Source organism: Podarcis pityusensis (genome assembly GCF_964106645.2).
Source record: "Podarcis pityusensis genome assembly, chromosome: Z".
Lineage (NCBI taxonomy): Eukaryota > Metazoa > Chordata > Lepidosauria > Squamata > Lacertidae > Podarcis > Podarcis pityusensis.
The window spans coordinates 34,416,370-34,443,753 of record NC_138044.1 but is presented as its reverse complement, the minus strand read 5'-3'; the positions used below and the strand labels follow the sequence as shown (position 1 = coordinate 34,443,753).

Genomic DNA, 27,384 nt, shown 5'->3' with positions numbered 1-27,384 from the left:
AAAAAATCTCATAAAAATTAACCAGCATTTCAGTGAGAATATCTCAGGATGGACAAAATTTTGCAAGCACGTTTCCCTAATAAAATATCATTTTTGAACTCATCTATTGGTTGCAGAACTGCTTAGCAAAGTTTAGAATTTTGGAGGGTGTTTTGGAATGTGCGAATTAGGGACCTGTGCTTTTACAGTGCAAACTGAACCAAATTTCTCTCCTATCACTAGTGCATCCACTTCATCTGTATTTTCTGGTGACGTGAGCTTCACATGCCACGCCCCCAATGTAGCATATATAAATTGGACTGCTGAACAAATGTGAGAGAGGCGGCGGGACATGCCTATCCCTCAAATGCATTGGTGTTTCCTATACAGCAATAGGAGAGATCAGAGATGCCTGTCGTGATCGGACCCCTGCTGGGAGGATCGCACCACCTCACTGCTATCAAACACCTCCCCCCCCCCCCGGATTGCGCTGCTGTGCCAATCGCCCCGCCCATGGGCAGATCATGCCTCCCCACCACTCTGGGTGCAGGAACAGCTAGCTCCACCACTGGTATCAGACATCCAGATATAAGATAGATAGATAGATAGATAGATAGATAGATAGATAGATAGATATAGATGATAGCATTTTATAGCAATAAAGGAAATAAAAAACCCCGCCATCCGTTAGAGATAAAAAAAGACTTTGAACTTCTTTAATCTTCCTGCCCAGGCACAAACCATCCTCTCCCCATTACTTTTATTATTTACCTAGGGTGGCTTTCGACATACACATCTCTTCATGCTCCATCCAGGCAAACACACGGTGTATTGTCGCAGTTGAAGAACACATCCCAGCCAGGTGAAAGCATTTGAAGAGTATGTTGGGAGCAAGTCTAGCGAAGAATCATGCAGTCTGGGAAGAATTCCGTGGGCCACACAGAGAGGCCTGGGCAGCTACATTTGACCTCTAGGTATGTGGTTTCTTCACTTCTATCTTATTGCAATGGTGCTGCGAGTGATAGTTCTGAAAGTGGTGGGTAGGCTTAAATGCACATAACCATCAACTTTTCTGTCTGCCTTCTGCCCACCCCCCTGCTTTGCTTGGCAAAAGGCTCTGCACTAAATATCTTTGTTTTATTGACATATGACAGTTCTTTAATAATTGACAAATTTAATATCTGTCACAGCAATAGTGTCAGTGCGTCAACCTTTTAGGGGTGACTACCTGTCTCAAGACATATAGCAACATGCCGAGATTGCCTTGATGAGTGAACAGTTTGCTGAAAGGTCACCATGCAATTATGCTGGGACCTAAACCTTTCCTACGATGATGGTGGTGGGGTGGGGGAGATTGGCAACTTTCCCACTCCAAAGAGGTGGTGGGTACTTTATTTCAAGCTAAGAGCAGGATAAAAGGATATATTTTTTTGAGTCTATCCATCTATCTATCTTTGCACAGATATAGCACAATTATGAGATACTGGCTCTATAACAGGAAACCTTTCTTTTCTTTCATAAATGTTTCTCAACTGTCACAGGGTTGTAATTCAGAAAATGTGTATCTTTCCTACTGGAAGAGATAGGAAATAAATTGTGTGAACCAGAGAAGTGGTGCATTATCCACTTGGCCAGGGATAATCCAGCAACTTCTGGGAAACTATTGGGTTTGATGACTGCCAATATCCCTGTCCATGACTCTGCTCTAAACTCTGATTAGTTGGACCTTCACCTCTGCTCCAACCCCCCCCCCCCAAAAAAAACCCACCAGTGCTGCTGCCTTTGCTTCTCCCGTGAGCCTTAACCATGTTGTAGATATTCTGGGTGTTATTTGCCATTCAGAGAATTAAGCATTCGGTAAGTGAACATTCGGTTCGAATCCCCGCGACAGGGTGAGCTCCCGTTGCTCGGTCCCTGCTCCTGCCAACCTAGCAGTTCAAAAGCAAGCCAAGTGCAAGTAGATAAATAGGTACCGCTCCTGTGGGAAGGTAAACGGCATTTTTGTGCGCTGCGTGGTTCACCAAAAGCGGCTTGGTCATGCTGGCCACATGACCCGGAAGCTGTACCCTGGCTCCCTCGGCCAATAAAGTGAGATGAGCACCACAACCCCAGAGTTGTCCACGACTGGACCTAAAGGTCAGGGGTCCCATTACCTTTTTTAAGTGACTTGGAGGGACATGGGTGGTGCTGTGGTCTAAACCACTGAGCCTTGGGCTTGCCGATCAAAAGGTCAGTGGTTCAAATTCCCGCAACAGGGTGAGTTCACATTGCTTGGTACCAGCTTGAAAGCATGCCAAAAAGTGCAAGTAGATAAATAGGTACTGCTTCGGCAGGAAGGTCAACAGTGTTTCCATGCACTGCTCTGGTGTCGGTGTTTCATTGCGCCAGAAGCAGCTTAGTCGTTCTGGCCACATGACCCGAAAAGCTGTCTGCGGACAAACGCCAGCTCATTTGGCCTGTAAAGCGAGATGAGCACCGCAACCCCAGAGTCATCCATGACTGGTCTTAACTGTCAGGGGTCCCTTTACCTCTAAGTGACTTGGAACGTTTGTAGTTCACCAGCTCTGACCATTAGATTGCATATACCCTGCCCTAGGTTTAGTCATCTTGTTGCCATACTTGTATATTGCTTTTTGAGTGCAATGGGGTTATCACGATTAATTTTAAGCTGTCAAATAATTGCAGAAATATTGCCAGCAAGGCAAGCGGTAAAGGAGCTGTGGTAGCATTAAAGCTCCAAAATGATGAGATGAAAACAAATGGAAGAAATCCAGTAGAAGAAATAGGCTCCTCTTAGAAAGGGAGGCAGGGGACACAACATCAGCTCAGGAGGGGAGGGATTCCACAGTTTGAGGGGCCACCACTGAAAAGGAAAGGAAATGAGGAAACTGTAAATCAAGCGGTAGGGAACTTCAGGCAAGGTGGCCAAATGTGCACCTCCAAGCCTCTGTATCCTCTGGTCCTCAGGATTCTCTCGAGGCCACATGCCCTCACTAGCCACACCTCATACTGGCCCTGCCTTGCATGCTCCTTAAGTGCTTCTGCCTGCTTGAAACATGCCCTTGATTTCTGACAATGCCTTTTGCTTTCCTAGGTGGGTAATAGAGAGAGGAGTGACACTGGGTGTAGGAAGCAGTCTACTGTACAAAGGTAAGATTTGCATTAATTGTGCCACCCTAGCCCTGCCCACCACAGGCATGTAATCCCGGAAGGGAATGTGGTCTTTGTGCTGAAACGCGTTTCCGTGGTGTTGTTGTAAAGCAGGTGCACCAATTCTAGAGGTGTCTTCAGCCCCCCTGCCAATGTCTCTTGGGACAGGGCAGAGCCCACCCCCCCAGTCAGCTTCCTCCTTGTGGTGGTGAAAGAACAACTGCTCTGCCCTTCCTTGCACTGTCTCCCAATGGGTCACTGCCTCTACAGTGTCTCCCAGTCCAGCCTCCAGTGCAAGTTGAGCCTTGGTGCTGTCTGGTCCCTCCACCAAGCTCACTTTGTCTGCAGGGTCAGCTGCAATGAGGTTGAAAGCCAGCAGCTGAGCACAACACCATGCAATGCGGCCAGGCTCCATGCTCAACTTCTTTCTGATGCTACAGTCATGCATGCGACTGCCTCTCATCAAACATGTGTGACGTGTGATGATCACCTTTGATGACACCATTAGACATATCAGGAGAATATGCAAAATCTTCTCAACCCATTTGACTGACATACTGACATAGATTTATGTTGCATGCTGTGGGCTCCATTCAGACACGGGGTTTATTGCATTAGTTTTACTGGTTATAAACCTAGCACTCCAGTCCCAATTTCTAACATTCCTTTTACACTGCATTACCTGTTGCATTATGCAACTGTGGTTTATTATTATTATTATTATTTATTTACATAATGCCATGCTAAATTTTCGATGGTAGGAAAGAAATTTTCAATGGTAGGTATGCTGGAATATCACTGCAAATTTCACCACATCAATTTATAATGCAAACCCATGATTTTCTGGGTTAACAAGGTTGAAAACAGATATTTTCCTGGACGTAACAAAAGAAACAAGTACTAAAGTTCTGCTGGGATTCCTCTACTTTTCTTAAGGTGCCATTTACATTGTGTGAAAAATCACACAAAGTGCGGAAATTATCAGGTAGAGAGACATCAGGAAAATGGAACAAAGTGTTGTCTGTGTGCAGCCAGTCACCTCTCCCCACATATTTGAATACTAAAGCTGCATTAACTGACTCGCTCTGCAGGTTGTGAAGCTTGATGCAATAAAGTCCATAATGGTTATTGTAATCAGCTATTTCACTCAGTATAACTAAATGTTCTTCAAAATTGATTAGGTAAAAAGACAAAACAAACAGCTCCGGAGTGATATCAAAGACCCATCAATTACCTGCTAATTCCTTCTCAAGGACATGGAAGAACAAAGCATAGTAAATGTCAGCTATTTGTGTACTTCGCAATGCTGATTTATTTAAAAGTGTTATTTCCCCCATTTTTGCAATAGCTTGTTTGGGGGCACGTCAGCTGCATGGTTTTAGTTTTTTGTTAAATGGTTAGCTTTTGAAATGTCTTTGTGTATGAGCATGGTGGGTGGGTGAAAAGGGGAGATGTCTATTTTTGCACTTTAACTCCCCATCCTCCCTTAGAGCTTTTCTCCCTTGTTGTATTTATGGCCAAAACAGACATGGAGGCTTTTTAAAAGGAAAAAGGAAATTTCCCAAACCCTAAACCCTAAACCAGAGCTTTCCAAACTGTGTATCATTACACATTAGTGTGTCAGCTGCAGTGTGTAGGTGTGTCACGCAAAGGCTCCCCACGCTCCTCCTGGGGCTGGAAAGGGGTTCGTTTAACCTCTGGTTTGCTAGTAAAACAGAATTACTGCGTCGCAAAATGATGCATGTCTAAAAGGTGTGTCACCAACATGAAAAGTTTGGAAAGCTATGCCCTAAACCTTAAACCCCAAACCTTAAAATGGCCAGTTCTCCCCATGCTGCTTTCAATCAATAGGCCTCATCCCACACCAACATGCAAATATCTTTGCTAGTCCCCATCCACCTGCCATCTTTCTTAGTCAAGGGTGTGGCCTGGGTTGTTAGCTTCCTACACCTTAATCAAAGTTTTGTCCCTGTAAGGTGCTACTAGAAACCTCCCCCCCCCTCAAAAGATGTTAAGAACACAGGAAGATACCTTATAACATTTCGGGCCATTAGGACATCTAGCTTCGGACCATTTGTGCTGATGAGCAGTAACTCTTCAGCAATTCAATCAGAGATCTTTCCCAGCCCTACCTAGAAATGCCAGGAATTGGAACAGGTATCTGTTTTTTGCTGCAAAGCATGTACTCTATCCATACTCTCTCCATTGGAGGAACTGCAGCTTTGGGAAGAAGATTGATAGCAAGTGGAGAATCGATACTGGGAAAAGGGTTAAAGCCTACCTTCCTAATACAATTCCCTCTGCAGCTGTTTTTAAATAAATATGTATCAGAAGTTCTAATGCTGTATGTTTGGGCTTTAGGGATGGAGGAGAAATTCGATTCATTTCACATTTAAAGGCAAATCTACCTAATTCACACTTTCCAAACAATGCACAAACCAAACAGATATTTTCTTCAAAATTTCCACTTGCCTGAATTGTACAATGTAGTTCTTCAGCCAAGCAACATGCACAAAAATAAATAAACTAGGGTAAAGTGTGCATAAATTAGTGAAACCAACATTGGAGCCAGTGTGGTGTAGTGGTTAAGAGCGGTGGACTCATAATCTGGTGAACCGGGCTCATGTCCCCACTCCTCCACTTGCAGCTGCTGGGTGACCTTGGGCTAGTCACACTTCTCTGAAGTCTCTCAGCCCCACCCACCTCACAGAGTGTTTGTTGTGGGGGACGAAGGGAAAGGAGAATGTTAGCCGCTTTGAGACTCCTTTGGGTAGTGATAAAGCGGGATATCAAATCCAAACTCTTCTCTTCTTCTTCTAAAGGAAACTGTTTTACAAAGAAGTGCAAAATTGCATACAAAAATATGATATTGAGAGAAATTGGTACTAAAATATTGACAAAATACTGATTTTTATGAAGACTTAAGATAAAACTTTGTGAACTCTTATGGAAATTAACCTTAGTATTGGAAAAATGAGCAATGGAGAAATATCGAAAGATTCAACCATCTCTAGTCCCTAATCTAGTTTTGCTTTCAGCCTCCTTCCCATTCAGCTACAACTGCCAGATGCAAACATGGCCACAACATCTCAGTTTGCCCTTTGCTGGCATAACATGGAGCAAGGATTTTTTAATTGTATAAAACAAGATTGGGAAGGGATTTATTCAGATAGGTCCATTACAAATAAAATCTTTGTATACAGAACTGCAGATATAGTCAGAAATCTTGAAGCTTTTTAACTCCCTGGGACACCTGCCATTTCATCATCACAATCATAAATCAAGGTGTGAATTTGAGCAAGAAAAATAACTTGATAGTGACAGGTGGCACTTAATCTATAGCAGATTAAAAAGTTAAGTTTTAGAGAAACTTTTGTGGAATGATGGCACTTTCATGAAGCATTCCTCATTTTGTTCTCACAGATACATTCCTGCGAAATGATTGGCAACAATCTTTGAACACAGATTCCTTGATGCAATGCCTGTCTAAACCATACTGAATTCCTTTGAGTGACTAGGGAACCAAGACAGTCATTTAGCATGATATCCCTTGGCTGCATTTGCTAAGCTGTGTTCGGTTCGTTATTATTTCTCAAAACCACCCTCCTCCCCAAGTACATGTGCACAGAAACAACCTTTGTCAAATTGCACACAGACTAGGTGACATATTTTAGGCCAGTTTCTCTCTCTCCTCTGTATTTCTTACATTCTTAAAAGAGGAGAATGGTAATGCAACATTTGAAATAATAAAACTGTCATTAAATCCCAAGAGATTCCCCCCCCCCAGCATGTGCAATAAATTCTTTGCATTTTTTAAACGATTGCTTTATTCTCTATCTCACAAGTTTTCGCAGTAAATAAAAGTAATATATTTTTGCATGCCACCCCAGTTTCTGAGTGATGCAAGGTTCTAGGGGTAACCCACAAGTCGGTTTCCTTGGAATGAGAGACAGTGGAGACAGTGTTTTTAAGCAGAGGCTGAATGGCCATCTCTTATGGATGTGCCATTTGAAATTTCAGCATTGAACTAGATGACTCTTAGGGTGTCTTCCAACTATACAATTCTAGGGGCTCACAATATTAACCCCCCCAAGAGGGCCTTGCTTCTCCCATAGCCAAAGCTTTGGATTCCAGGAGACATCAGGCATGTCTCTCCCTACAGGCTTCAGCCTGCTGCCTCCAGCTTCTGACTTCTACCTCACACACCTCAACTCTGGCTTTTGTCTTTCTAACTACCAGGCAGTTGGGAGATAGGGGGCATCCATTTGCCTTCCTGCCAACCTAGCAGTTCAAAAGCACATCAAAGTGCAAGTAGATAAATAGGTACAGCTCTGGCGGGAAGGTAAACGGCGTTTCTGTGCGCTGCTCTGGTTCGCCAGAAGCAGCTTAGTCATGCTGGCCACATGACCCGGAAGCTGTAAGCCGGCTCCCTCGGCCAATAAAGCGAGATGAGCGCTGCAACCCCAGAGTCGTTCGCAACTGGACCTAATGGTCAGGGGTCCCTTTACCTTTACCTTATTTGCCTTCTGGTGTGGAGCCACTTCCTTTGTTAGCTTAACTACCCATAGTTAGGCCATTACCTCACTGGGAAGCTGGATCCCAGAATTAGAAGGAACTCAGATGTGCAGCCTACCCTACCCTCCAAAAAACCTCTCACAATATATTTTAAGGGGGATGACGCTTGTTGGTGGAGATAGGCAGGTTCACTTGATGCCAGAGTAATTAGAGCAGGGGCAGTCCATAGTTCCCTCCATATGTCGCTTGACTCCAACTCCCATCAGCCCCAGACAGCACAGTCCATGCTCAGGGATTATGAGAGCTGTAGTCTAGCAACATCTGGAGGGCACCATATTAGCTACCACAGAACTAGAAAGCCCCTTAAGAAGATTCAGTAAAAATCACTATGCTGAAAGAGAGAGACAAAGACAGAGACAGAAGATGGAAAGGAATTGCTGAAATAATTAACAGAAGTGGAATACAAAAAGGGAGGTGTGAGGAGGTCGTGGAAATAAGTGAATGAAAGATGGGATAATGAAATTGTTTGATTTATTTTATTGTCTTTGTCTTGTTTTGTTAATTTGATGTGTTGTATTGTATTGTATTTTCTTTTTAGTGTTTAAGTTTTTGGAAAAATAATAAATATTATTTTAAAAAACAAAAAACAAAGACAGAGACAGAAGAGGGTGTCTGAAAAAGAGAGAAGGGGTGGTAAAAACACACAGAGGGATACAGGGGTGCCCACCCATCATTGACGTGTGGCCCCTAAGAACATAAGTAAGCCTTGCTGGAGCAGACCAGAGGACCACGTAATTCAGCATCCTATTCTCACACTGGCCAACCAAGTTCCAATGGGAATCCCGCAAAGGAAGAGAAAATGGTGAACACGCAGATGCATTAAGGTGTTGAAAGGAGTCTTACTAGTTGGAGGAGACATGTGTAAGGAGGAGGCACTGCTTAGGTCGAGATGTTTTCATTGTCCTTGGTGGTTACTGGCTTGTGTTTGATGAAACTTAAAGAGGTTCTTGGTGCTTAATTAAAGACAAGTTGCATTATTCATCTAATGCTTGGACCTGGGGTCAGATCATCTGTCCAAGGTGGACTGCAGAAAAGAAATGCCATAGGTTACCAGTTGTACTCCAGTATTTTGTGAGAAGGGAATAAGAGTTATTAGAACTTGGGGGTCATCTGTCACAATGGGTTGACAGTAGATTCAGGACAGGCAAAAGAAAACACTTCATCACGTAATACATAATAATGTATGGAATTTGCTACACAAAGATGTCATGGTGACCACTGGCTTTCATTACTTAAAAAGGTGATATGATAAATTAATGGAAAATAGGTCTATCCGTGGCCATGGTAGTTCATTTTTTTAAAAAGCTAAAAATTATTTACTTACAAAATCTTCAGATATCAGATTTCTGTGCTGTCCCATACAGCATTCAGAAAACGCAGGCAACAAAATTTAGGTTAGCTTCAAAGCCATGAACATTCCTAAATTATTTGGTATGAGAACACAAGGATGGCTGTGTAAAAAAAGAAAAACCGTGTGGTTTGAGCTTGGAGCAACCAGCTGAGACTTCCTTACATGCTGAAGTTCACATGGTAGACAGTAGAAGTAACTTTTCCCCAATGTGAGCAGGAGTGACTTAGCTAAGCCTGGCAAATCATTTTACTCTATGGCATTAACCATTTCATGCATTGATTAGACTTAAGCATATTGCTTATATGAGACTAGTTATTCCACATCTTTGAGATGGCCTCCTTCCCTATGGTAGTACAACTAAACCTCTAGGTCAGAGGCAGTGTATCTCTGAGTGCTTTTTGCTGAGGGACGAACAATGGTTGAGGGCTGTTGCCTTCATTTTCTGCTTGCGGGCTTCTCTGTTGGGTTGCAATTGTTGGAAACTGGGTGCTGGGTTCGATGGACGTTTGGTTGCATCCAGCAGAGCTCATCTTGCCAGGCTCCTTTTTAAAACATCTATATAACAGAGTTCTAGAAACAGTGGCAACTAATTTGATCCCTTCTCCCTTCAAAGAGGCTCTTAAATTTGATACTCATGAATAAAGCAGTGGAGGAGCTGACATTTTGGTCTGATTAACAGTCTAAGGGTGTTGTAAATGAACTAGAAGAGCACCATTGTTTGGTTACTGACCTCTTTATATGCATTCTTTATGAGCTGTGATCTCATAAGCTGGTGGCTTTTGTTTCCCATTGCTTTCCTCTGGGCAGACAACATTTATGGCAACTTTGCTTCAGTTTGGTAAGGGATTTCTTATCCATCTACACCCTTTTTTTTTTTTTTGCATCTGCCTTCTTTGGATGGTTGTATTTACTGCCACATCACAGTGAACGTCTTATAGATTTTCCTGTATAGAGAAGAATTATTTGCTCCCTGAGGGAGAAAATATAATTCCTGGTGCCTTTAACTGAGAAGGCTTAAGTTCAGCCAGCCTGATCCATTCAGTTACTTGTGAATGAAGAATTTATTCTATAAAAAAAGAGAACAAGAGCCTGGTCCTTATGATGCTGGGTGAGGGTCAAAGATTACCTTCCAGACATCCATGTGAACAATAACTGTGTCTGTACTGACTGGAAGCAATTTGTTTATTAAAATAATGTGGTCTTCAATGGATGGGTACAGAAGGTAAGGATCTGGCTTCCTGGCCAAATCCAGTTCTCTGATCTACAGTATATGATCACACAACCTCATCATTTTGCAGGGGATGGGAAGGAGAAAAGGCATTCTATCCTCCTCCCAGGGATGTAAATAAATAACCAATTAAGCAACACCCAGTCCGTCAGCTAAGTATGTTTGCTGTGGCTGGTTTGCTCCTGGCACAAATTTCACACATCCCACGTTGTTGGCATCTGTCTTGAGAGATAATGGAAGGCACCTCTTGGGGATGAAGTCAAACTGCTGTGTTAGCAGTACTGAAGTGGCCTCCCCAGGGTGCAAGCCTGGGCGGTGTATATGGCTTTCCTGGGCTGCCCAGATGACAAGATCGCCCTCTTGGCCTCATTGATGTGGCCCAAAGGACAGCAGAACAAAACAAAAACTCTTATAAGTTGTGGTGGTGGGGTGACTAAATCAGTTGTGATTTCATTTTATTGTTTTGGAAGCTGTGTAGGTGAGACAAGCACAGGAGCCCTGAGAGCGCGAAAAGTTGGCAACTCACTTCTGTGTCCAAAGCTGCCCTACCTACCCCCAACTTCCTGGGGCTGCTCCCGTCGCCTAGAAAATGCCTCTTTCCCCTCATTCGCCATGTCCGCTTGTGACATCACAGGCAGTTGGTAGATGTTTGTTTGTAACATCATAGGCAGTCTGTAGCCAACAGCAACAGCTGAGGCAACATCTGCACAGACCCAACCCCCAGGCCTCACAATTGTGGGGGCACCTCTGCAGTCATTTCTTTAAAATACTTTTATTTCAAAATAAATAATTTAGAAAGGCATTTATTTCTTGGGAGCGGGGGGCGGGAACCAGCAGCTGGCTTGCTTAAGTCATGCGGTTCTCTTCATGACTTTTGCAGTTGGTCTTTGAGAAAATCTCACCAGCTTCAGACATTCCTGTTTTTTTAAAAGAAATAAATCAAATCAAATCCGTTTATTGTGAGGACCATGCCTGTACACAAACATTAACACAACAATAGTTAAAAAATATTAAAATTCATTACATACTACGCCAACAAAACCTTCATCCCACAAAATAGAAAGAGAGGGAAAACAAGCAACGAGTTAAACAGACGATGAAGGGGTCTTTACATTGTCATCCATAAATCTTTCCCTGGCTTTCATGGCCTTCATCACAAAAACCGCTACCACATGGGTAATACGTGGGTTTGCATCAACTAACAAAAATTTTACTCTATCTTCAGGATTGGTTATAGAGTTGGGTATAATTTGCAGCAATGCGTCTCTAAAGCCCGAGTAGATGGGGCAATAGAGGAGGTAATGTGTAAGATCCTCTTTAATTTTCATAAGGCAAGGGCATAAACGATGTTCTACTGGGGTTTTTGTGAATCTACCGGTCAGATATGCAGTTGGCAGTGTTTGAAACCGTGCCATAGTGAAAGCTCTCCGAAGGGTGGGATCAGTGATCTCCACCAAGTAGTTGGCACAGATTTTGACTGCTTTTACTCGGGGAAACCAGTAGGAAAACCCAGAGTTTTTTATCTTTGTGGAGTCCAAAAAGGCGTCTTTTTCAAAGATCCATTTCCGAACTTTATCAGGGCTCCACAATTTAAGGGTATTAAACTCAGGTAGATTGTATCTGGATAGGATATCTAGTAGGTTTTTATGCCAAGTAGTATTATTTTGTAATGATACAAAGGCTTGTTTAGCCAATAAGGTGTTCGGGGCATCTGTGAGGTTGGTGAAAAAACGCAGGAATCTTAAGTGGGCCCTGGCAGACACAGAAGGTAATCCTACTTCCACTCTTAGGAGAGCTGCCGGAGTACTCTGAGGGAGGCCTAGAATTCTTCTGAGGTAAAAATTTTGGAAGATTTCAAGCCGTTCTAACAGCTTCTGATTCCATCCCCAGAGTTCTACTCCATATAGCATCTGGGGAATCACTTTTCCAACAAAAGCTTTTAGTGCCGGGATCACCAGTTGCCCTCCCCTCGAATAAAAAAAGCTGAGCAGAGCACCGATTGTCCTACGTGTTAGAAGGGCTACAGTCTTGAAGTGGGCAAGCCAGCTAGATGTAGCTTGGAAAGTGATACCAAGATATTTAAAAAAAAGACACTGTTCAATTTGGTGTTCATCTAAAGACCATCTAAATGTGTGGCGAGCTCTAGTAAATACCACAATTTTTGTTTTGTCATAATTTATCTTTAGAGAGTTTTGGGAACAATAAGCTGCGAGCCCCTCCAGCATGCTATGTAGGCCCCTTCGAGTAAGTGCCATGACAGCCATGTCATCAGCATATAGTAATATATTCAGGTGTTTGCCTTCCAGGGCAGGAGCTGATGACTTATACTTTGCCATATGTTGAACAATGTCATTTATATAGAAATTAAAGAGGAACGGCGCTAACAAACAGCCCTGTTTAACCCCTTTCCCCAGTGGCAGTGGGTCAGTATAGTTGCCTGACATCCCAGTTCTGATTTTAACTGTGGTGTCTGAATGTAACTCTCTAAGTATTTTGAGAAGTCGTCTATCAATATCTGTTTCATATAGTTTTTGCCATAATTTGTCCCTACAGATTGAATCAAAAGCGGATGTGAGATCTACAAAAGCCACAAAAAGTTTGCTCTTATGTACCTTTGTATACTTATCTATCATTGTCTGTAGTACCAAACAATGGCCTGTTGTACTATGGCCCTTTCTAAACCCTGCCTGTTCCGGATTAAGCAGGTTAGAGTGGTCAGCCCAGTCAACCAGTTTATTTAGCAGGTAGCGAGTATAAAGTTTATACACAATGTCCAGGAGACTTATGGGGCGATAGTTTGAGGGGTCTTGGGGGTCTCCCTTCTTATAGATGGGGGCTACCAGGCTCAGTTTCCAGTTTTCTGGGATTTTGCATATATCATTTATTACCGTAAAAAGTTGGGCCAAAATAGCAGCCCACCACTGGGCATTTAGTTTAAACACCTCAGGAGGAATCATATCCTCACCGGGAGCTTTGCCATTCTTGAGTGTTTTAATTAGCTGTAAACATTCTGATTCGGTAACAGGATCCCAGCCCATTAATAGATCGTTTTTAAGAGGAGGAAACTGGCTCGGTTTAGCAATGTTTGGAGCTGTATATAGCCGGGAAAAATGTTGGTACCATAAGTTAGATGAAATACTGTTGGTTACAATTTTCCCTTTGGGTGAAACTCCCTGAGCAATTATTTCCCAGAACTTTTTGTCGTCCCGCAATTTGATCGCTTTGTCAAGTGCCTCCCATTGTTCCTTTCTGTAGAGGGATTTCTTAAATTTTAGAGTATTTTTATAATGAGAACGCCACCTGTGCAGGTTTTCCAATGAGGACAGGGTCCCTTCCTGTTTTACCTTATTTTGTAATTTCCTAAGCAAAGATCTTAGATTCCTACAGTCTTTGTCGAACCAGGCCCTCGAGTTGTTTTGTTTTTTGGGAGGGTTGGAATTCGTGAGTAGTGGGAAGAGCGACTCTGAGACCTGCTGAAATGTTGAAAAGGGGTCAGAAATAGATGAGATACACTGGTCTCTCAAGGCCAGTAAGTCTGATGAATGCAGGTGTAGTTTGATTTTAGATTCCAGGTCGCTGTTCCATTTACGCCTACGAAGGGCCAGAGTTGGAGGTGGGTCTGCACAGTGATTGCGGTATTGCGGATCCTCCAAACCACGGGGAATTAGTGAAATTGATATAGGAAGATGATCACTCTCAGTTCTATTGAAAGTCCTGAAGCCCTGTGACCTCTCCAAGAGTTTTGGGGAGACCAGGATATAATCAATAACGCTCGCACCTCTAGGTCCAAGGAAAGAAAAGAAACCCCCTGACCTGTCCATATGGGTACCATGCAAATTATACAAATTATGTTTGAAGGCAGTCTCCATTAATGTAATGCCTGCCTTATTCAAGACCTTATCGTCAGAGGACCAGGGAATAAACCAATCTGCCTCTGGCAGGAACTGAGATTTAGAGCAGTACGTATTAATGTCATTTCCTATCCTGGCGTTGAAATCACCTGCCAGCAGGATATCCATGCCAGGGAGTTCTAGTTCAGCCTTCTCCAAACATAGCTCTAAATCTTCCCAGATTTGTGACGACTGGGGAGGGGTGCCTATGGGAGGGATATATATATTAAAGCAAAGGAAATCTCCTCCTTCACTGCTAGAAATAAGTAAGATTTGTAAATTGTTACTCTTCACCCACTGCTGTTGCCGGGCCTTGCACTTTAGCTTGGTAGAAACAAAAGTGACTAAACCACCACTAGGTCGGCCTCGGGAATTTGGTTTTATCGCAGGGGTGGCAAAGGCTTCGTATCCCTGTAAAGAGGGGACATGGAGATCTAGACACCATGTCTCCTGTAGACATAAAATCTGAAATTTTGTAAGGATTAAAAGAAATAAATAAAGCAAAGAAAGACACGACTGCTGAGGTGCTCTCACAATTCTGAGGCCTGGAAGGTCTATGCAGATGTTTCACTGGTTGTTGCTGTTGGCTATAGACTTCCTGTGATGTCACAAACGAACATGGCAAATGAGCAGAAAGAAGTTTCTAGGGGGTGGGAGAAGTTTAAGCACACTTTATAGCAAGGTGGAAATAATGTAACATGTAAAAAGGTAAAGGTAAAGGGACCCCTGACTATTAGGTCCAGTCGTGGCCGACTCTGAGGTTGCGGCGCTCATCTCGCTTTATTGGCCGAGGGAGCCGGCGTACAGCTTCCGGGTCATGTGGCCAGCATGACTAAGCCGCTTCTGGCGAACCAGAGCAGCACACGGAAACGCCGTTTACCTTCCCGCCGGAGCGGTCCCTATTTATCTACTTGCACTTTGACGTGCTTTCGAACTGCTAGGTTGGCAGGAGCAGGGACCAAGCAATGGGAGCTCACCCCATCACGGGGATTCAAACCGCCGACCTTCTGATCGGCAAGTCCTAGGCTCTGTGGTTTAACCCACAGTACCACCCGCGTCCCTAATGTAACATGTAGTTTGCTCCTAATACCCCTGCCTACATGGGTAAAGTGGGGTGGAGGGGAAAGGACGTATTTTTGCTGTTGAAGTGACTGGTCAAAGCAGGTTAATTTGGGAAAGCAAATTGCTATTGAAGTACTTGTTAGTGCTGCACCAAGAAAACACTCAACTCCATCATGGGAAAGGTTGCTGAAGATCCAAAGCAGCACAATCGAATACAGCAATAATAGGCAATTTTCAAAATACAGAGATTTGTAATGGGAGAAAGCAGAGAGCATATAAAACAGTTTAAGTAGCAGCGCCCACCACATCAGCTATAATTTACTTATAAAGCATAGTGCAACAGCTAGACATTACAAACAGCATACCACATCAGTTCGATGTTAATTCAACTATTTACAACCACATTCCTGGCCACTTAGTCAATACCTGAATTCCTAATTCAGTTGTTTCTCTCTTATCCAATGCTGATTTACTGTGCATTTGTTTCTGGTTGCTGACCCCCAGGTTTTTTTACCTGGAATTGAGTTTCTGAAAGGGCCTAAATTGTCACACCCCTTTTTGGGGGGGATAGTGTCCATTTGGACTGGTATGGTGGAAGGCAACAAGGCCAACTGTAGATGGAGGCAGAGGGAGAGGCAGAGGCAGAGCTAAGGACAGCAAAGTCAACTAACTCTAATCTTGCTTCCATCCTCCTTCCTGTTGAGTTCTACATGGGCATATCTGAGACTAAAGAGGAGGAGGAAGCTGGCAGCCACTGCTGGAACCTGAACTGGTGGTACGTAAGAAGGCAGGTAGATGCAGACTGACTGAGGAGACCAAGGTTGATGGGGCAGTGCCCCATTTGCCCTAAGGAAGTACTGTATTTTTCGCTCCATAAGACGACGCACCTGACCATAAGATGCACCTAGTCTTTAGAGGGGGAATGCAAGGGGGGGGGGTTTCTTTAAAGGGAGCGCTGAGCAGAGCCTGTATGCATCCCAGGCTCTGCTCAGCTCTCCCTTTCACGAGCCACGTGGAGTGTGTGTGCAGCGCTTGCAGGCTTTTCCCCGGGGAGGGAGAAGGATGGGCTGCCCTTCTCCCTCCTCGGGGAAAAGCCCCCAAGAGCTGCACGCACGCTCCGCGCGGCTCTTGTGGGCTTTTCCGGGAGGTGGGGGAAGGGACAGAGGGGCTAAGCCAGAAGCTAGAACAGGAAGAGGGAGCGCTGCGCAGCAATCCCTCTTGCTATTCTGGCTTCTGGGATAGCTGCACGAAGCCTCCTCAGGGCAGCGGGATGAAGGCTCCCCGTGCCCTGAAGAGGCTTCACGCGGCTAAGCCAGAAGCTAGAACAGCAAGAGAGAGCGCTGCGTAGCGATCCCTCTCACTGTTCTGGCTTCTGAGATAGCCATGCAGCCTGCATTCGCTCCATAAGACGCACACACATTTCCCCTTACTTTTTAGGAGGGAAAAGGTGTGTCTTATAGAGCGAAAAATACGGTAACCTCCATTGCTGCTTTTATTACATTTTAGCAGCAACACTCAGGGAAAGTTCCAATCCCCTTAGCCCAATTTTTTCATAGATGCTTCTCTTTTAGGGGAGCATTTGCAAAGCCAGGATGGGACCCACTCGAAGACAAGCCCACTGGTTCCATAAAGTCTAGAGCCACTTTGCCTATTATACAAAGTGCACCCCAGATGTTTGAAGTGTGCATTTCAAAATGGAGCATGTGAATGCAAGCAGTACCAGTTTACAAGCAATAGTACTGTTGGGAGTGGACATCAGTCAGTCTTAGTTTCTTGCGGTCCCGGCCCCCCCCCCTCCCCATGTTAAATTTCATTTCTGCTTCAGCTTGTGATTTATTATTTATTTTAAACGAAGTCCTTGTACAAATTCAGCAGCATTTTAATGGGCATTAATCCATCCATACACAGCATTGTTTGCAGTTTTCCATAAGTTGCATACTCACAATTTCCTCAAATATAATGCTCATAGGTGTGCTATTTTCAATTATCTGTGCATTGCTGCTGCTGCTGCTGAACTGCAACATCACAACATTTGCAAAGATGCGGATTTCAAATGTTAGCTTCTTGAGCTTGTATATTGTTTTAGTTAGTTAGGATTCAGTTAGTTAGTTAGTTAGTTAGTTAGTTAGTTAGGATTTAGTTCACATGAGCAAAGTGAACCAAATTTAACCTCCATTTGTAAATACCATGCTCAGAGACAATGCTTTCTGAGACCTAGGTTTGTTTGTTTTTAGGGATTTTGATCGTTAAAAATCAAGTCCCTTAGACCTACTGCATAGAAACAGTAGATGAAACATGGAAGAAAAATCCTGTTCCACATAGTAAAGAAAGTTCTTGTCATATTTATATAATAGTGACTGCAGCAGCAGCAACAGCATCATTACAGCTCCATATCACTACTGTGCTATGCCCCCCACTGGGAAAATGGTGGAGGAGTGTGGCTGACTGTGCTGCAGCTTGTCAATCAATCAAGAAATAGCAGAATGAGGTAACTACTGCCATTATTTCAGTCTGGTCCTAGGGGGACATGCCAGGCAACAGTGGAAATTGTGAGCTGATTAAATGGGACTTAATGGGCTACATTTCTCATTGTGGCTCACATTTGTTGCAAGCCTTTTAATTGTGTTAGGGAGCAGCTTCAACATCTAACAGATTGTAAGGATTGTTATTGTTTCACTAATTGGTGACAATCAAATGAAATGCAATGCAAGCGCGCAGCTCGCTTGGGTGCTCCTGGGTGACCCCAGAAGAGGTCCAGAGCTGGCAGAGTTAGTTTCTTTTGCCCAGGGGGATGGTTTCCAGATGCCCTTTCAGTGCTAAGCTGGAAAGATTGTTCATTAGGCCAGTCAGAGAACTAAATCAACTGTTGCGCCTCATACACAGTTGTTAAACATAGATGTTGTGCCTTTCAGATTATGTTCTGAAAGATAGCTGGAGGTTGGTAGGCTTTTGTTGGTTGTCTCTGCTCACTGTAACCTCCAGAGAAATGCACTCCGTATAAATTCATCCACACTACACAGCTCACTCTGTGAACCCATTTGCTGAAATCATGTACAAGTGTATTACTATAGCATATAATCATTTGGAAACTGTAACTGTGTTTTGTCATTCTTTCCCAGCAGTGACGGTGCTGCTGGGGACTGTGCATGCCTTCCTGCCCCATTATATCTCACAAGTGTCAAGGGCATACATTCCAGCATCTCACTGATTAAAATTAGTGAGACACCTTTTGTGCTTGTAGCCATAGCTCAGTGGTAGAGTATTTACATTGCATGCAGAAGGTTCAATCCCCAAAATCTGCAGGTAGGACTGGGATAGAACCCTGCCTGAAATTCTGGAGAGCCAGGACCAGTCAGTGTAGTGGTCTAACTCAGATTCCTATGTCCTTACTCTCCATATTGAGAAAGGATCAGTATCTCAAATCCTCCATAATACACATTGGTTTTTGGCTGTTCCACATTATAGCTGTCTATGATTTTAAAATGTATGAGGATTTAGGCTTCAGTCCTCTGCACAGGGTGGGCACTCTATGACAGTCAACTTAATTTCATGCTTATTAGCAAGGAGGGGAAAATGGAAGGGTGTGGCACAAAAGGATATACAGGAGGCAGGGAAAGGAGAGAGGGAAGGAGGGAGAGATATTCAGAAACTATTAAGAAATTATGGCTCTCAAGCTCTTGCATATTATTTTTCATAGAACAGAGTTGCATTTCCCACCCTAGAATGTAGTTGTATCTTTAAAAATATATTCTCTGCAAGTCTTGTATACAGACATACTGTTATGCATGTCCTCCCCAATTATGTAAGCAATTGAAATACGAAAGCAGTCAAGACAAATGAGACATTTCCAGCAGGTCTACATTATACACACCCAGCTGCAAGCAACATCTTACTACTGTTAGGTGTCTCCCATCTTGACAGCTGGTGAAGCATTCGAGCCATTTGGAAGAGAGGAATGCACTTCTGGGGCCCAATTTGCTTGCATAGATGCATAGGATTAGGAAACCTTAAAGCACATGGAAGCAATACAATTCCCTATGCTCTCTCTATGATTGATAAATCTAGAAAGTATTTACATTGCTGCATATGGTAGCTGAATCAAACCAATTCACAACACTGTCTCTCCCTAGTTTCAACCTGCAAAGAGTATTTATGACTCTTACTCCCTCTTGCAAACTCTTTGACCTATCATTGCATTACAAAGACTATGTCCATCAAACAGTGTCCAGCCCTTTTCTAGAGAACATGATGAGCCACTAAGCTTATCAGAGTACTAGGTAAAGGTACCCGTGACCGTTAGGTCCAGTCATGGCCGACTCTGGTGTTGCGGCACTCATCTTGCTTTATTGGCCAAGGGAGCCGGTGTACAGCTTCCGGGTCATGTGGCCAGCATGACTAAGCCGCTTCTGGCGAACCAGAGGAGCACACAGAAACGCCGTTTACCTTCCTGCCGGAGCAGTATCTATTTCTCTACTTGCACTTTGACGTGCTTTCAAACTGCTAGGTTGGCAGGAGCAGGGACTGAGCAACAGGAGCTCACCCCATCGCAGGGATTCGAACTGCCAACCTTCTGATTGGCAAGCCCTAGGCTCTGTGGTTTAGACCACAGCCTCACCTGTGTCCCCTTCCATCAATCAGAGTACTAGGTAAAGGTAAAGGGACCCCTGACCATTAGGTCCAGTCGTGACTGACTCTGGGGTTGTGGTGCTCATCTCGCTTTATTGGCCGAAGGAGCCGGCGTACAGCTTCCTGGTCATGTGGCCAGCATGACTAAGCTGCTTCTGGCGAACCAGAGCAGCGCACGGAAACGCCGTTTACCTTCCTGCCAGAGCAGTAACTATATATCTACTTGCACTTCTTGACGTGCTTTTGAACTGCTAGGTTGGCAGGAAATCAGAGTACTAGATCCCCCCCATATTGAAGTCACCCAACCTGATGACTATGTACTTCAGAAGTGGAAAACCTATGGCACTCTGTAGCTTGTTGCACTCCACTTCCCACCAGCCCCAGCCAGTAGGCCCAATGGCTAGGGACGATGGAAGCTGTGATCCAGCAATGGCTGAGGACCACAGGTACTTAATTCCTAATACACATTTTCTCACTTAGCTTCTAGAGAAGTTCCAGCACAATGGAAAGGCATCCTCATTGCATCTGACTGGTGTGTGTGTGTGTGTGTGTGTGTGTGTATCCATATCCCAGTTCAATAATACTCTAACAACAGTACAACAATCCAATAAAACAAAGGCAAACCTTTAGAGCATACCACAGTATAGTTTCAGCCATAGTTTTTTACGTCTTACTCAGAACAGAGAGCCAGAAAACTATACTGAAGCACCATGAAAAGCAGAGATTAAGATAATAATACACATGGGTTAGAATGGTGCTTAAAGGCCTGGGGAATTATTATTTTTTTTAAAAAAAAACTTTGCTTGACACCAAAATGGGGAGGCGTCAGGAGAGCATTTTCTGGTGAGATCATGCTGCAGCTGGGAGGCCACAACTGAAAAGTCTTTATTTCCACAGTAGTCATTTTACATACTTCAGTTTGCAGGTGCATTTGATGCTTGAAGAAGGGGCTGTGTCTTGAGCTGTGACAGGGCCTCTTGACTGTGTGGATGGAGGATGGAGAGATGTGGAGGGGAAGAAACCTGGTTTGTGCATTGCTGGAATGTATCCTAGTGTACAAAGGCTCATTCAATGCTCTGGTCATGCAAAAATCTGCCTCTGGCCATGCCCACCACTGGCATGCAACTCCTAGAAGAATGCCCATATGGGAATGTGGCCCTCAGGATGAAACAGTTATCCCACTCCTGCTTTATTGCCTATCCTGTAAACCAGTATTGTCACCACTGAGAGTTCCTGAGTCCAGCAGCAACAGCTCCCAGCAACTTTGATTGTAATGCATTGACACCTGATGAATCCTCATACCTTGGGATAATATGCTGCCAAAAAGTGGAAGACTAAACCCTGCTCCAATAGGTAGATAGTGTTGACTTCAGGCATCCAACATGGTACCTTCATCTTTGAAAGCACATTTCCATCCCTCTTAAGTCTGCTCCAGCACACTGTTTGGGAATCACTGGCCTATTTCAGTCAAATTGTGTTCATCTCTCTGCTACTTTTTAGTTGCAAGACAGAAGGAATTTTATTAATATTACACAAAGTTTTGAATGATTTACTAGAACCCTGCACCCCAGCAGATGGTGTTACTTCACATGCTGCGTGCCAGCATCTCATAATGGCACTGTGACTTTAAGACCATTTGAGGTTATTCCTTGTAACATGTGGCAGCAGATTGAGCCAGCCAGGTGATCTTGCAAATCGTGTTTCTGCACCATAAAGTACCATAGTTTGGAAGCCATTTTCATAAAGCTAATGTCAGCAGAGAGAAGGCAGCAGCAGAGGTGGTAAATAAATGAATGATAGCTAAATTAGATAATGATAGACGATGTGGGAGTATGCGTGAAATCAGGGGATATATGCTCATGGCTATGGTTTGGACTTATACTTTAAAAATGGCTTGACTGAGAGTGAAGCACACAGAGAAAAACAAACTTTTTTTTCTTTTTTAATGGGTGGAACATTTTGTAAACCTCCTCAAGTCTCCTACTCAACCACCAAGCTTGTTGGCTTTTAACTGTGGACTCCCTTTATGCTGCAACCCTGGCTGGCATTTCAGAAATGGGCAAGGTGAACAAAATGTCTACTGCTGTACACAACACACAAACAAACCCAGACTATTTAAGGGTGTGCTGGGATGAAGTGAAATTTGCTGCAAAAGGAGCAGACATTCTCTTGTTGGACCTCCAGGAGCACATGGAAAGTTTTTGTTGCATTTATTAGCATCCTCAAATCAAAGGCCCCCACAGATGCACATGACAGATGGCCATCATCCACATCTGCCTAAAAACCTCCAATGAAGGAGAGTCTACCATAGAAACACAGTCAAGCATGGCTCTCATTCAAGCTTCTGCCACCTTCCAGCCCAGCTCTCACACTCACCATTCTGCTATTGTCCTTCTCACTACCTGCCAGATGAGGGTGCGGGGCAATTTGCCCTCTGAAACAGAGGAGCTTCTTTTGTCAGACGAGTGACTATGTTTAGGTCCATTTACCAAGAAGCTGGTCTGGCTACTTCAAAAAATGAATGCTCCATTAGGTTTTAACCCTGATTAACCCCTACCCCAACCTCCAAAGTCACAACAGTATTCATACAATCCCAACCATAGTCAAGAAAGAAACAGATTCCAGGTTTGAGGTCCAGGAGCTTTCTGTTGGGACTTAAAACTCCACCAGCTGCTGCAGCCAGCACCATTCATGAGCTTACTTCATGGCTGAGTGGGGATTTGAACCCAAGTCTCCCAGTTCATAGTCCAACACACTAACCCTCATACATTTGCCAAGGAGGCCATGCCAGCAGCCTCAGACCTTAGCTTGTGAGCTTTGGGCCAATAAGAACACAAGGAGCCAGGACTGACTTTGTGTCTCAGAGGCCTTCCAGATGATAAGCCACGAGGAGTTGCTTTGATTATGTTTTCTGTTGCCACTCAGGGTCTTCATTGTTGTCCCTTATCTTTCTCCTTTTCTCCAACCTGCACTGAATTTGTCAATCTCTTTCAATGGAGGTTTCAAATACAAATCTAGCGGATTATCAGTCCTGTAGAACAGGAGAAGAGGTGGGAAGACTTCAAGCGTGTCACTTCCAGGGTTGTAAGAGGGCACCGTTTTTCATTCCCCAAGTATTAATTGCAAGCAGTATTGTTTCCATCCTGCTACAGTTCGTCTTTCACCAAAAGCTTCATTATTCACCTTGCTGCCTGCTGTGGTGAAATTACATAGCCATTATGTTATCCCACCCAATTCATTTCAGTGCAAGAGAAACACAATGCAAATGGTGAATATAGAATCAATTATTTATAATTTGTGTGCTGAAAGCACCACCAACAAATATCAATAACAGCTGATGAATTGATTTTCTTTGCAGACATGGGATGAATAAGTGAACATTGGCAATTTCTGCTCCTGTTTACATCTTTTTTTTCTATAATTCTCTAAAACCCAGGATCTACCAGCCAGAGCCAGGTGTCAAAGACATACCATTAGAATTAAAGAACAGGGTACATCTGAGCACACTGCAAGCCTAGGAATTGGTTTACAGTACCAGAACCAATTGAACTTAGTCTTTTGACCCCTGTTCTGTGAAACAGCATTCATGCTGAGATACAACAGGCACCCACAACCTGCACTTTCTGGAAACGAAACGATTGAAGGTATTTTTGTTCCAACAAGATTTCTTAGCTGGACAAATAGGTCTCTGCCACGGGTGTCTGTTTTTTACTGTTTTTATGTTTATCTGCTGTTATTTCATGTATCATTGTTTTTAAGCTGCATTTGCATTTTGTGCATTGCCTTGAGACATGTGTGTGGAAGGCAATTAAATTAGTAGTCATAGTAGTAGTAATAAAATGCAGCTCCTGCAAACTGGAAGCACCAGTGTTTTCCTTATATGTGAAAAAGTGAGAAGCCTTTCACCAAAATATGATTGAAGTTTGGTAGAGCTGTCTGTCAGGGAGCCATGGGAAATTCCTTCTTGGTTGGATCTGGCTTTCTGATCTCCAGTCAACCATCCCTGAGTTAGATTGTATGCACACACACTCCAATTATGTTTATTATTTTCAACAGAATGCTTCCTGGTGGATTGTGTCCTTGCTCTATGCTTCAACCCCAATTTCCCAGTGCAGTCACCCATGTCTTAGATAGATTTCCCAGATCGCATTTAGTATATTTGTCTGTGCATTAGTGACTATTAAGTGGTTTCTCTTTAGGTAGAAGCTCTCTTCTGCTTCTTCTTCTTCTTCTTCTTCTTCTTCTTCTTCTTCTTCTTCTTCTTCTTCTTTTTCTTCTTCCTGGTTAGTTCACACAAGCCCTAGAAATAAATAAGGGACTGAGGTTTGTAAAGGAAGATGGAAAAGCTTGATTGGGTCTCCATCATTTTCTCACTGGCAATTTTCAGGTATTATTTCCTATTGCCAACCTGTCAATCAAAATGAATTCTTCTCTGTGATGCTGTTAGCTCCTGTGTATAAAAAGATTTTTGGATTAACAGGCAGGTCCCTAACAGTTGAAAGTGAGATTTCTTAATAAGATTTGCTGGTAAATACAGGGCTGTGGAACACTATTAAATAAACCACATGAGGATTATGGAGTAATTCACTTAGTGGAGGGCAGAATTTACTCTCTGGGATGAATCTATTTGGTGACAGATGTAAATATACTTTTGATGGGAGACCCTCTGGTCGCTTTCTGGGTCAGCAGGGACTAATCAATATGTACTCTCTTGTAAACTACATACAGCGAGATTTGCTTCCTCCAATGCACACAGGCTAGGGATTCTTCCAAAACTCTCAATTACGTGGTGTAGTTTCTATTGTGAAACTGATTCCTGCCCTCCAGCACTCCCATTCCCCTCCCCCGATTTTGTACAGAGCACTGTAACAGTAGTAGACCTTGCCATCTCAAATTTCAGCAGTGACCTGTGTGATGCCAAAATCCAGTGCTCCCTGCCTCTCACTGTCCATTAGACTTCATAGTTGTGGTGCCTGCTGTGGTACCCCAGAAGCTCCACACTTGGTGCAACCAAACTGATCACGGTTGTGCTGAAGCAAGTGCACCATTGTGTTTCTAATTTCTGCTTTCCTCCCAGCGGACATTCCTCATCTGGTTGGTGGTGTGGATACTGGACTGGTTGTCTGCAAGGTCATACCTACCTTTGCATCTGGCTGCGCCCTCCTCAAGCACATACAGCCCCCTGTTAAACATGGGGGAAAGGGGCCCTCAGACTGGAACGTAGCCTTTTGTATAAATGCTGGATTTACATGTATTGCTCCACGCACAAATTTCTTCTGACCATGCCGACTTTTGCCCCTGGCTGCACCTGCCACCAGCACCAACAGCTCCTTGGAAAATTAAATATGGGACAATGCAGCCTGCAAGCTAGAAAATGTTCTTCCCCCCTGTTCTACTCAAAAGAAAGTCCGGCTGAGTTATACTCCCAGACATACACCCAGAGAGGGTACAGGATTATACCCTTTGGCCACAGTCTTACACCGGCTTCCCTAGTAGTATTTCCTACTGAAGTCAACACGACTTACTGCTGAGTAGTACTGTACAACACATAGGATTGCACTGTGAGCCCCCCCCCCGCCCCCCGCATTTCATATTACATTTATCTTCTCTCTGTGGCAGGTCTTATCACCATCAGTTTATCAGCCTCCCTTCCAAAGTAAGAACATTTCTTGTGAAGAAGAAAGCATTTTCTTTGCTGCCAAGATACGGAACGACTATCCTCCAAACTCCACTGAAGCCTCCTGTGTGGGAACTACAGGTAAGAAATCACTCATTCCATTTGATTACAGCCCATCTGCAACCCCCCAAAGAGCGGCACTGGCATCTTAGAATAAAGTTTATGAATCGTTCTGCAGAAGAGAAATCAGCCTTTTGAAACATATTTTGTGCCGGCAATGGCAGGCGAAAGACAGAAAGCTTCCTTTTGAAACCCTTAATAAAATATAAGTGTTGGATAACTGGCTACATGCTTTTCTCTTTGAGAAAGTTTCATATGCTCAGGGACTGAGTCCTGATAAGAAATATGAATGCATTTCAACATCAAAAACCTTGGAAGAAATGCAAAGCAGAAGAGAAAGACAGCTGGAGGTAGCTTGGAGGAGGAGAGGAGCTGACATCCATACAGATGACCTGCACAAAGCAATGCACACATCCTAGAAAACAGAGGCCCATAATGGGGGGGGGGGGTTTGATGGGGAGGATTCAGGTGTATTTTTGCTTTTGGACATAGGATGGACAGGAAGATATAGGAACATAGGAAGCTGCCTTATATTGAGTTAGGCTATTTGTCCATGGGGTCACGAAGAGTCGGACACGACTAAACAACAACAACATTTGTCCATTTAGTTCATGATTGTCTATGATGAGTGGCAGTGGCCCTGCAGGATTTCAGAGTGGGTTATCTCCCAGCGGTACCTGGAAATACTAGGGATTGAACTTGGGACATTCTGCACTCAGAGTGAGTGCTCTGTGACTCACCTATGCTGCCTAGAACCTGTCTGGAAGCTCCTTTGAACAGGATGAGACTGCAGGTCCAAGGTTATAGGTAGGGCTCTTCCCCAGTCCTACCTAGGAATGGGGGATGGAATTTATTTCAGTTCACATTTAATTATGAATGTACCTAATTTTCCCTTTCAAAAAGAATGCACAAAGCAAAAACAGCTATTCTTCAAAATTTGCATTTTTTTTTAAAAAATACTGCAATGCAGTTCTCCAGCCAAGTCATGTTTACAAAAATACATGAACTAGAGGAAAGCATGAATTAAAATGCATAGATAAGGAAAGATGAAAGACAAAAATGCATTATTTTACGGGAAATTGCTTTGCAAATATGTATATATTAGGCAAAACTGCAGGTAAAAAAATTTGTAAAGAGAAATTCACATAAAAATGCTGATGAGGATGTTTAAAAATACAAATTGATGTGGAAAACTGAACTTAAGCCTGAAAAAAGGAGAACTGAGAGAAACTCAAATTGTCAAATTTGCTCATCCCTGGTCCATTTTGGAGATACCAGGGATTCAACCTAGCTCCTTTTGCATGCAAATCAAATGTCCTGCCACTGGGTTACAGCCATTCTCCTTGAATAGAAGGCAAATGGATTTGAGGATGGTGCAGAACAGAACTGGTGAGAGGTCTGGCCTCAGACAGGTGAGTATTGAGGACAAGATAGAGAGGCTTGGAAGACCTCGTTCAGCCTGCAAGTCTGGGATTCTCATCTCTGCCTTACAAGGATCTGAGCAATAGTGTTTTTCTGAGTAACTATTGTATAGTACAGGGATGTGGAACAGGATCTGGCTAAGAGGCTGGATCCTTTCCCCTCCTGCCCTCAACCAAGTGGGAAAGGGGCCACCTACCTGTCTTTGAACATCTAGTTTGAAATTAGGCAATAGAACAGCACTTTGCAAGCCCCGATGACCAACTGATTGTTGGGACTTGCGAAACACCATGCATGGGACTTTATGCAGGGCTTTGCAGGTGTTAGAAAACCACCTTTTGACCTAACTGTGTCTCTATTCTACTGA

General features: G+C 43.6%; 1 long non-coding RNA gene across 1 annotated transcript; it reads left to right on the top strand.

Moving 5' to 3' along the window:
* The first annotated feature begins 759 nt into the window (after window positions 1-759).
* Window positions 760-25,747, top strand: LOC308468380. The gene is made up of 3 exons (XR_013981618.1): window positions 760-953; window positions 3,074-3,129; window positions 25,481-25,747. It is a non-coding gene; the product is annotated as an uncharacterized lncRNA (long non-coding RNA).
* The last annotated feature ends 1,637 nt before the right edge of the window (window positions 25,748-27,384 follow it).